A 6,431-nucleotide genomic window follows, 5' to 3' on the forward strand; every position below is an offset into this window, starting at 1 on the left:
AATACAAGATACTTCTCGGGCCAGGTGCAGTGGCTCATGCCTGTAATCCCAGCACTTTGGGAGGCCGAGGTGGGCGGAACACGAGGTCAGGAGATCGAGACCAGCCTGGCCAAGATGGTGAAGCCCCGTCTCTACTAAAAATACAAAAATTACCTGGGTGTGGTAGTGCATGCCTGTAATCCCAGGTACTTGGGAGACTGAGGCAGGAGAATTGCTTGAACCAGCGAGTCGGAGGTTGCAGTGAACTGAGATTGTACCACTGCACTCTAGCCTGGTGAAAAAGCGAGACTCCATCTCCAAAAAAAAAAAAAAAAAAAATTACAAGATACTTTTCTTGGCTTTGAGAATCTTGCTATGTACTTGCAGAGGACACATATCAAGCAACATGTTCAATGGATAGATGACATAGAGCAATAAAAAAATGACATCATCACAAGTGAAAAGCAATGAGGTATTGCGTCCACGTGTACCAGAGATATACAGTAGATAAAATTCCTTATAGAAGATATCCTGTAGTTAGCCTTTTGAATAAGGTTAATAGTGTACACTAGTAGCACTTGTATGTCTCTCACATATGAATAGAAAAAGCAAAGTCCCTCTTCTATAAAGACATTAGTTCTGCAGTATGTAGTTTCTGCAACGATAATAATTTATCTACCCAGCTACTCCACATGACTGGTATTATAATATGTGAATTTTATAATTGTAAATAATGCTAAAGGTAACAAATAAAATTTTGCCATGACAAATATTTTCCCCATGTTTCCACACCACACATGGAGAAGTAGCACAGTGCAGTAGCTGAGCACCTGGGTTCTGGAAGCAAGCTACCTGGCTCAAATCCTGGTCCTGTGACCTTATACTAGTTTCCGAACTCTCTGTGAATCATTATCCTCTTTTAAAAAATACAGTTACAGTAACTACCTCATAAAAAATATTATGTATGTTAAGTGAATTAATGTTTACAAAACTCTTAGAACAGTGCCTAGCATATAGTAAATATTTGTTAAAATAAATATTGTTTCATTTATTATTTCCCACATGGCAGACTTTTAGCTGAGTGTTTAAAACACTGCTGTTGTAGTTAGCAAAAAAAAATTTATCCAACATGGGCCCATTATTTTCAATCTGTAAAAGGTTTTATGCTCTGTATTTTATTTTTCATGCAGGAGCTAGCTGTTTTTTTCACAGGTCAAGGTCAGGCTAGGCAAGATACTATGGATTATTGAAATATAAAAAGCTACTGTCATTGGAGAGAGAAGTAGGGAAGGACATAAGTAAAAAGTATGAGTTTCAGCGTGTGATATGCTGAGTTTGATACCTGATATACATCCAGGTAGATACATCTAAGTTAGATGTATGGATATGAAACTTACAAGAGAGGTCTGGGCTGAAAGGATACATCAAAAGTTGGATGGCAACCTAATTTCTTCATATAAGACCTGAATTAGTATAGTAATGAGACATTATTTTCTTCTTTTATGTAAATTACTTTGAAACAGTGCATATTGCAAGAATTTTGGGTTGATCTCTGATGATCAGATATGATGTTAACTACCTTTTCTAGGGGAAATAACTTTGGGGTGAGAACAGGCAGAGGAAGTCAGCATCATTAACTAAGGTACTACACCTTCAAGACATGATGGGACTAATAATTTGGGCTGGAAGCAGAAACTGAATTAGTAAAACTCACTGAGCTGTGTGAGTCTGGCTGTTTAGAGGCAAACCTGTTGTCATAGGGCTGTGGACCCCAAGAAATAGATTCAGCAGATGGATCATTGTAGCAGGAGTTGTAACAAAGTGGCAGTCGTTGGAGTTAAGTAGGATAGCAGTTGGTCTAGTTTGGAGCAGAAGCCCAGATACATGGAAAATGTCATGGGGGCTGGAAAACCCAAGTGCATGTCATGGATGCAACCTAATCTACTTAGCTTCAGAAAATGGAAAGGAGCTCCTGGACTGTCGAGGGAAGTGATGTGGCCATCCAGTTGTGTGCACTGAGCAAACACTGATTAGGAGAAATGTGTGTCTAGTCGACATGAAAATGTCCAAGGCTTATTCTAGAAGCACCAAATACTAATTCCAGGTCTCACTATCGGGGACATCCTACTGCCTACAGACTTCCTTGCTTAATCAGGATTACCTCTAGAACCAAGTATAACCACCCATAATTGGCAGAGACAGAGGGGACTGAAGACGTCCTCTCCCACCAGGTGGAAGATACAGAGCTGAGGGAAGAAGAACCTGTGTGAATCTAAGTAGGAGGAAATGAGATTCAACATCCCTTATTTCAGAATAATTCTTTACACCAGTGTTTCCTTTCCCCAACAAAAAGAATATAACACAAATACCACACGATCTTACTTATAAGTGGGAGCTAAACATTGAGTACACTTGGACATAAAGATGGGGACAATAGACACTGGGGACTACTAGAGGGGAGAGGGTGGGGAAAGAGGGTTGCAAAACTACCTGTCGGAAACTATGCCCACTACCTGGGTGAAGGGATCATTTGTACACCAAACCTCAATCACCTGCAATTTAATAAAATAATGAAAGACCTAATAAGAAATAATTCTAGAGGAAAATTTCTTTAAAAAAAAAAAAAAACAGAAAATGTAATCTGTAATCTTGAAAATAGAAATGTGAAAATACCAAGTGAAAGCCTTTTTCCCTCGACCATGGTTTAAAACCCCTAGCATATGCTTATTTGCATGGCAAGCCTGGGAACCTTAGCTCTTAGAATTCCTCTGGAGACAGACTGGGAAGTTGGGAGTTCTTGTTGCAGCTCTCTTTCCCTCAGGTCCTCTTCTGTTGTCTCCCAAGGGCTTGCATTTCAGGATTCTAGGTACATACTGTATTTCTGGAGCAAGAAAATTTCAATCAGGAGAAGCTGATTTTCAGTCATTCATTCAGGACTTCAGATTAAAGCCTGTTTCAAGCAGAAAGCTGCCCTGCCTCTAGACCTGATTAGAGGCTCCTGAAATCTAAGCCAGATATCTCCCTCTTTGCTAACTGGGTTACAAATGGACCTCACACAACTTAAACACCACAAATGATCAGAACTTTAATAACATTCACCTTGACATGTTTCATCATTGGTAAAGACGGCATGACTCTATCTTCAGAATAAATCTCCAGTGTTTGAATGTGGATTTTTTTCTTTGTTTCCAGTCTGTTCATTCCCTTCTATTTCTAAATTTCTGGAAAGGGGGAATCATAGCTTTTCCATGTGTTGTCATTAAATCAGGGGCAGAGTTATGATCAGAACATGATTACCATTTCCAATATCACAGATACAAAATAGCTGTGGTAAATAAATGCAAATAATCTAAAAATATTCTGCAAAATTGTACCAAGGCTCTGCATTGCATTTTCAGTTTTTATTTTAAACTTGCTAGAACTTGATACTGGAAATTCATTCACTTGAGAAGGACAAGGAGAAAAATTAGAGGGTGGAAGGAAGGGAGGGGCTGGGAGTTGGGGAGTAAACAAAGGAACTACTAGAGATTAAAGGGAAAGAATGGCCTATACCCCACTCTGATAAATCTCTCTACCAGAAAGGAAGGGGATAAAGAAATTATGAAGCATCCTAAGGTATTGGAAATGTATGAGTTCATTAATAAGCTAAATCGTATATACAATTGTAGGAGTGGTTTAGTGAAAATTATTTGACTGTCATTGGCAATTAGAAATGTATCATAGTGGAGGCCGGGTGCGGTGGCTCATGCCCGTAATCCCAGCACTTTGGGAGGCCAAGGCGGGCGGATCATGAGGTCAAGAGATTGAGACCAACCTAGCCGATATGGTGAAATCCCGTCTCTACTAAAAATACAAAAATTAGCTGGACATGGTGGTTCGTGCCTGTAGTCTCAGCTACTCAAGAGACTGAGGCAGGAGAATCGCTTGAACCTGGGAGGCGGAGGCTGCAGTGAGTCGAGATTGTGCCACTGCACTCCAGCCTGGGTAACAAGAATGAAACTCCGTCTCAAAAAAAAAAAAAAAGAAAGAAAGAAAAAAAGAAATGTAGCATAGTGGAATCAACATAGTCTTTGAAGTCGGGCAGTCCTGGATTAAAATATCAACTTCTCCATTTTATACCCATATAACTCTAGGACAAGTTCTTCAACTCTGGGAATTTTCCTCCCATGTTATCTCACAGATTTTCAAACTATGGCATGCATGTTAAAATGCAGAATCTTATGTCCATCTTCCAGAGATTTTGATTTCCTAGGTCTGAGGCAAGGCCCAGAAATATACATTTCTAACTATCATCCCAGATGATTTTGATACAGGGAGTTACTGGACTTTTCTTTGAAAACCACCATCCTAGTTTATGGTACATTGCAGATAGCCATATTTCTGTCTTTTGCATTTGTAACAAGTATATGCTGATCATATAGTAGTATCGTATACAACAAGTAGTATAATCATGCCAATAGAGTAGTATGAAAGATTTATGTAATCATAGCTCCTTCTTTCACACTTTCAGTGTGAAATGGAAGAAATGAAGTAGGTAACCTTTAGCAATGAAGCATTACCGTCAACATGCCACCATGCCAAGAGATGCCAATGTAGCAGCAACAACAGCAGCCTTAAGAGAGAGACAGCTTACCATCAAGTACTCAGAAGAAGCTTCAGAAAGCCCCCAGAGGAAGGTAGTTTATGAGAAACCCCCTCATAAGCAGAATGCTGCCTGCCAAGACACCAAAACCAGTGTTCTGCCCCAAGAAAGACTGACTACGGATTCCTTGGACAGAGTACCCTCCTGCCTTCAGTTAGTGGGGAGGGCTGAAACATGAAATCTTGCTCATAAATTCTTTCCTTCCCATGCATATAAACACTGTTAGGTATTTTGGCCTAGACCATCTTGTCAAGACTCTGTAAATAGTTGTCCCATGTGATAGAATTAGGTTTAAATTGGGTGTATTTTAAATTACTTGTTAAATAAAAATTATAGGAGGCCATTGTTTTGGACTAAGCTCCTGCACTAGGCCCCAACAGACTAGACTAAAAATCAAAATGCAGTCATTCGCGCCGTAATTTCAGGTCACCAAACTGAAACTAAGTTATGTGACTCTCTCTCTGTCAGGAGAAAGGGATAACTGCTTTAATCCTTACAATAAAAAGTGGGGTGATGTTAACCAATTGGTTATTTCTCTATTGTTCCATTTTCCTGCTCCTGCCTTACAAGGGAAGTAACTTTGAAATGAACAATGCACTTTGTGTTCTTGCTTTCTGCTTTCTTGGGTCCTTCTCTGTCTATAAAGCCGACCTCTTTGGCTCAGCTCTGTGAAACACTGATTCTATTTTGTGGAATGAAGTGTTTTCTGATTCTAGAATAGCCAATAAAGCCAACTGAGATCTTTAAACTAAATTTGTTGCAATTTTGTCTTTTGACACTACTCAGTCATAATTTAGATTCTTCTAAAAGATAGCCAGCTGTTCTTTTCATAATTAGGAAGATATGGGAAATAAATCAAAAGTCTTGATAATTGTAGCAAGCAGATTTGTCCTTTAGGAGACTCTTACCAAAACGGGAGCTTGGGGTACACTGAAATAGCTCTATAAATAGCTGCCAGTTTTATCGAGCTTATCATATGTGCTTGGCATTGCATTTGATCTCTTACAGACTGTATTTAATCTTCATAACAACTCCATGAAATTATTGGCATACTCTTAAGGAAACCAATGTAACTAACTTGGAGAGGTTAAATAATGTATTCAAAGTTACATAGCAAGTAAGTGGTAAAGTATCATTAAAATACATTTCTGCCTGTCTTTGAAAAAATAGCTTGCGTTCATCCCACTAGACTCCTTCATCTTATTTGTTTATGCTCAAGGAAAGTATTAATGTACAGGAAACTGACACTATCCAATTGGAACATGTATTTGGCGGTACAAATGAGCAATTTAACAATACCACAAGGAAACAAAGAGGCAAATGCTGAACATCTTATGTTCTGTAAGAAAACAGACCTGACTTAAGTAACAAATTAGGGGCATGTAAAAAGGGGAGGTAGAGAAGTGGGTTGCTCCAGATTATGTTTTTTTGTTTTTTTTTTTTGAGATGGAGTCTCACTGCTGTTGCATAGGCTGGAGTGCAGTGGCGCGATCTCAGCTCACTGCAACCTCCACTTCCCTAGTTCAAGCAACTTTCCTTCCTCAGCCTCCCGAGTGGGATTACAGGCGTGCGCTACCATGCCTGGCTAATTTTTGCATGTTTAGTAGAGACGGGGTTTTCTAGCATGTTGGCCAGACTGGTCTTGAACTCCTGACCTCAGATGATCCACCAGCCTTGGCCTCCCAAAGTGTTAAGATTACAGGCATTAGCCACCATGCCCAGCTCAGATTCTGTTTTAGCAGACACAACCATCAAATGTGACATGTGCACCTTCTTTGAATTCTTAAATAAACCGTCTGAACAAAACAAC

Source organism: Trachypithecus francoisi, unplaced genomic scaffold (assembly GCF_009764315.1).
Source record: "Trachypithecus francoisi isolate TF-2019V2 unplaced genomic scaffold, Tfra_2.0 Lachesis_group5, whole genome shotgun sequence".
Taxonomy (NCBI): Eukaryota; Metazoa; Chordata; class Mammalia; order Primates; family Cercopithecidae; genus Trachypithecus; species Trachypithecus francoisi.